Raw genomic sequence first — 6,101 nt, forward strand, 5'->3', positions numbered from 1 at the left:
TACGCATTACACGCTTGTCGCTGCGACATTAACAGAAAAAAAACGCAATGGGACGATTTTTCTTCAAGATATACTTACACAATTTAAAAGCTTATTTATAGTCCAAACGATACCATCTCGATTTGCCGAAGCTAAATTACGGCAATGCTGAATGTAAGTAATGCTAATGTTTAGCATTACTAATTATAGCAATGACTAAATTAAAATTTGTAAACAATGTTTTTCTGAGATAATTAATAATATTTAAATTATTTAATATATATGAAAAGTAATTATATGTATGTACTGCGTTTTCATTTCGCATAAGAGCCTGTTGTTCAACATCAACGAGTCTTTATATCCAACAAAATAATAAAGTTTTTAACATGGATCTGGCATCGATGCATAAGCTACGCAATCACGTACAATAGCGGCATTTCGCTTTCAACGATTGCTCCACAAACTCTTCTTAACTGATCTAAAAGGTCTAAATAGCCCCGTCAACGGGCTATTATGGCGTTAAAAGACAGCGCCAAGTATATATAAGTATATATATTGGGGCGCAATAAATAACTGGTCAGTACAGCCAATTAAGCGAACTTCGAATGGAACGTGTGGCCGCGCGGGAAAGGGTTTGGTCGTCATTAGGGGCGCGATGGCGATTAGGACGACGCGCGACGTCGCCGAGCTGTAGTGCCATGGCTTCGGTGAACGGTAGCGAGATTCACCTGCTCCCGACGAAACAGCTGCTACCATTCCGTGCGCGCTTCCGAAGTACGGCGGTGCGGGGCTAATTAGTCCCATCGATGGCCCTGACGTTAATGACTTAGGTACTGGCCTCCTTCGCCACCGCCACCGCGCGCGGCCTGTGAATTAATCGGGCCTTGCTCCGCTCCGCTTCTAGCAACGCGAGTGATAAAGTGCTGGGATAAGAACGGAGGATATAAAGTTGCACCGTGCGATTATCGCGTCTGGTTTTAATGAAGTAAACGAAGTATGCACCGCGCGACGTTCTATATATAAATAAACTTTGTAGATATAGATATATAAATAATTGTAAGATCAATATCAGAATTAAACAATTCCACTTTTTTTGTTAGAATATTAGTTTTGTTCTATGTCTAGTTTTATACTTTAGAGATTAAATTAGATTATACTTGAATTATGAAATTTTACGATACACTCGCCACTTTTAAATTAAAAAAATGTGAAGTCATTTGCATATGCAGGGTTAGTAGGATTATTATTTTTACTTTCATCGACCTGTATGGATGTCCATCCGGCTTAGCGCGCGTGTAGCGTGAATTTTAACTCTTCGTATATATTAATTGCTTTCGAAGGGTAAACAGAGCGTCAAAAGAGCGGTACATCTTACGCACTGATAGAGATATAAATCGGGCGACGCGATGCATGCCGGTTTATCCGTGCGTTAAGCCCCGATAATACATCGCTACATTGCGAGAAGAGGAAAGAGAGAAAGAGAGAGAAACGGCGCTCACAAAAGATCGATTGCGAAACCATCCCGAGCAAATAGGCGCGAATATAACATCCGTTCAGTTTATCGTCACGCGGACTCGCGTGACCCGGTTGCATCCTCGCACCGTATTTCTGAATGCATGGGGTCGCGGACGCCAGCGTGCCGGTGAGCGCGGCGGAAGGAATTAATCGAAAACGCATTTATATCTCGCGTGTAGAGCGAGGGTGATAAACGACCGACCATTACGTAGTATACATAAAGTTAAGAAGGTACTACTTGAGCGTGCCTGCCCCTCCGCCATTCCTCGCTTTTTTCACGATTTCTTGTAACAAGGAACCTCTTCTACTTGTCATGGAATACACCTCGAAGTTGCGCGAATACCTGTTGCATACATTTCGTATCTATCGTCCCATTTATCACGCACTTGGCAATTGTTCAATTTTGCGAACATAGCCATATTCGAACTAAATTTCCCCAAAGCGATCGACTAATCATCATTAATTAAAGCTTAAAAAGCTTAATTACATGCTATATATTCTCGTATATTAATCTTTTTTTTCCTTCATTGCCTAATTATCCTATTTTCCGTTTTGTCGAATAATTAAATTACCACGTCGCCAGAAATATGACATGTAAATGACGTAATAGACCTATATATGACAATGATATGTGACGTAGATAATGATATTCAAGACAGCAGCGAGCTCCAAGCAATAATAAATTTTCTTTCTCTCTGTCGCGGACTATATCTCAACGTCTAACGTAGGCATTAACAACAAGTACAAAAACTAAATCGATTAGCTTCGGCCGTGAGTTAAAAAGTATGTACGTTGCGTAACATTTTTGCTCACTGTCCGTTGCTCGGCGTTAGACCGACGATGGTGTTGCCGCCTGTTTTACGCTATTAATATAGCCATTTGTAGACGCGAGCATCGATCGTACATTAGCATATAAAGTTTTCTTTTTTTCAATCTCGTTACACCGGACAGGCTCGTATGCATAAAAGCCGGACGAAAACCGATCGCGGGATCCTCAAGAGCGTATCGAACCTATAACCTCCAGATCAATTAATCAAATTCCTCGATGGAACTTTATGAATTCCATCTGCGTGCACGTCGGTCTTTTGCTAACCACACGTCAACGATTTAAAAAAAGCGACAGCGTCAACAAGGTAAATTAGTAATTTCCTTATGCTGTAACAGTCCTATGTAAATCGGCTTCAAATTGTTTTTGTCACTACGTTCATATATCATTGGCAGACGCGCACACACACATACGCTCTCTTTCTTTCTTGACTAGACGAAGATTTGTTAAAAAATTTATTCTATACGCGTTTTACTTGTAAAGCTGCTTTTATAGGCAAGTTTAAAGCACGATGCGCGGATGTTGAATGATAATATACGCAGGTGAGATCGTTAAGAAAGTATCCTTTTATAGCGGCAGGCTTCCGCCCTTTTCTCAGGCATCTTTCAAGCATCCTATAAACTCGACCGGACACTCGAGATCGTTCCACACCTGTGAAAGAATGTCTATCGGCGCCCGTCGGGTGGACGCATATTTTCAAAGCGGCCCCGAAAAGTCTCCGGAACACACCTACGCATGCGGGGCCGGTTCTAGGTTCTAGGTTCTAGGTCGATTAAAGTACCGGGCGATATAACAGTTTGTCGAAGATGGTTTCTCACGGTAAAATTGGGTACCAGGCGCAGAAACCGTCAACGAACAACCGTCCGGACGTGATTAACTATCCTGGCTATCCGTAATTATCTGTGTTGGTAGCGTAGGAAAGAGAAAAAGATCATTTTTTGCTTTCCCCTTGTCATACATTAATTGGACGATGTGTAGGCGGCTAGGAGAATTTAAACTCGAAACTACAATAATGTAATGTGAAATTACGTTGTTATAAGAACGATATCTTATCAGCGCGTAACCGTGGCATGTCTTTGCATGATACTTTGCATTTATGTTGTGCATATAATCTTGACTATGATTTAGACTAAAATTGCACGAATGAAATAAAACGGAGTAGAGAAATTATTATATCTAAAATGTTTCACATATATGCATATGCGTATAATACTTGCAAACAAATACGATAAATTTAACTAATGATATAGTGTTACGTTTAATAAAAATGTAAAATAAATTAGGACGAAGTACTGTGTATACGCAACTTTATATTCCAATGAATAACGTAGCCATAATTACTACATAAAAAAATACGTGATATATTAATGCGTTAATGGTCAATAGATAGCATGATGAATTGGTATGAATTGGAAGTGCGGTTGTTTCCGCAGTTGACTATATTTTCCTATGTAATTTGTTGTGCAACTTATCATGCAATAAATTGTCTAGGTATGCAAGACCCTTAAGTCTTAACTTATCGATTCGTGTACTCGAAAAATTAGCATGAGATCAATGTTATGCTTCTATTATACGTGCACCGGAATTATCCTATTCCCGTATCCCGTCGCGAGAGCAAAGTTGAAAAAAATCGTAGTATGCATTACCGGTGTAATAGCCAGTTAATCGCAACAAGGCAGCATCGTTGGCGGGCCGATAGCGCACGTGGAGTATATTGAATGCGCATTAAATAAAGTTGTCCCGAGATGTAGAGGGGCGCGAGAGCGCGGTTTCGAAGCGAGCTCATATTTCTGCGGCAGTATATTTACAGAGGGTACTATCGGCCGGCGCGAATCGGCAGTACATATCTCGAAACTTTGTTGTGCCCGGAATTACCGAGCCAATAAACGGATTCCGCCAGAACCGCGCAGGAATCTTCTTCGAGGATCTTACGTATAGTCCGCGACCGGCACCGCAACAATTATGGATATATCGGGCATGCGTTACCGGCGGCAGCTATACGTCACGGTAATGAGCTAACATATCTCAGTGGTACTGACAGTGGAACCGACTTCCACACGTTACTCCACCTAGGGCGGATATGCGGTCGAGGCCTGCTGCCACGAGTGGCGTAATGATTTACGCGTCCCTGTCCCGCGGGCACCGTCAAAACCAATATCGAGAGAGGATTACCTTAAAAAGAATAACTCGTGCTTTTCTGGAGGAAGCTGCATTGCATCGCGGCGTTGCATTTGTTCGACGTCGGTCACATACGAATCTAATTCGATTTGACTATTAGAATCTCATTTAAACTCCATACGCCATACATATGATATCTATGCGATAAGTTAAGCTACAGATAAGTTCTGCGTTTTAACGAGAAATATCTGTTCACTTTTTTCGTTACGTATTTGAAACATAACGAACATATTTGATTATCATAACAAATATATTTTTTCATTAAAAATTCTATGAACCTCACTCAATTTATATAAGAAAATAAATGGTAAGATTTTTATGCAAATAAAGTTTGGAGCGTTTAGAAAAAAAATTAAAAAATTGTCCTATTAATTGCCTCGATATATCCGCGCGTTTTTTGTTATATTTATTATGTCTTTATCTACATATGTTTCTTTGTATAATCCTTTTTGATTAGAACACATTTTTAATTTTCGCTTCAAAAACGCTCCAAACTTCAACTACAAAGATTTTTCTGCGATATTTTTTGTACCAAAAATATAAAGCGACTACACGGACATGCGGAGTTCATCACATAATGTGAAAGGATGAATCGAATAATCACATCAACGGAATTGAACGACTAGAAGAAAGATCTTGTGGTGGTCTCGATAAATGCAATCGTAACTCGCGGGTCTCTTCTCGTGATGCAACACGGTGTGCTGCAGGGTCGATCGTGCGGCTCTTCACGGGCACGCTTCTCTTCCTTCGGGGCCATGTCCGTTCCGGAGTGCGCAACCCCTTGACCCAGCGAGGAGGACGCGCCGTGCCGTGGAACACCCGTGTGGATAATATATTCCGGGTGTACTCCGAGAGAAGAAGGGGGCAATTTTCGCGGGGCGGTGTTGCGTTGATTGCGGTCGTTCATCGCAAGTTCGCCTCCGTACCATCTTCTTCACTCACTCCCGTCCTTACCGCCACTTCTTCCACCCGCCTGGTATCCTCTTGCCCCCCGCCTCCCTCCAACTCTCTCTCATCCGTCCTCATCCGTCCGCGGCCATTCTCCACCAGAATCTCTTCGTTCCGCGCCGCGAGACGCGCGCGGCAGTGCGCGCTGCTACACTCTCGGCTCTAATTTGCGCACAGCGGGAGCGACGCAAACTAATGCACGTTGCGCACGCCGGGAGGGAGGCCGTAGGATCTTTGTCTTCGCGCACTCCCGCGCTAACGCGCATCCATCATCGTGCGGCGGGATCTTCCGACGAGAGGAGGATTGTCCGCTGAGTCGTTCCACCGGAACGAGGGCTGCCTTCTTCTTCGCGAAAGACTCTCTCGATGGAGTTCTAATACTCATCGAAATATTGCAAACTTTTCGTAATAATTCTATCTATGTATAATCCTTACATAAATCAAACGTTATTCTGTATAATTAGAAGTTTCGCGTTTAACGAATGATGACTATGCCATTTTGCGTCAAAAACTCGGAAATTTAAAGAATTGTAAAAGAACAAAATATTGTAAATAATATTTAAATTGCCCTGCTTTCTTAATCATTTAAATGCTATTAATAAATGTTTGATAATAAAAAAATTGTTTTATTCCTGAAGAAATTTTTTATATATTT

At 41.7% G+C, this 6,101-nt stretch overlaps 1 pseudogene; it reads left to right on the forward strand.

Moving 5' to 3' along the window:
- The first annotated feature begins 3,126 nt into the window (after positions 1-3,126).
- LOC139813490 (uncharacterized) lies at positions 3,127-5,891 on the forward strand (annotated as a pseudogene).
- Positions 5,892-6,101: the final 210 nt, after the last annotated feature.

The sequence above is a fragment of the Temnothorax longispinosus genome, chromosome 5 (genome assembly GCF_030848805.1).
Source record: "Temnothorax longispinosus isolate EJ_2023e chromosome 5, Tlon_JGU_v1, whole genome shotgun sequence".
Lineage (NCBI taxonomy): Eukaryota > Metazoa > Arthropoda > Insecta > Hymenoptera > Formicidae > Temnothorax > Temnothorax longispinosus.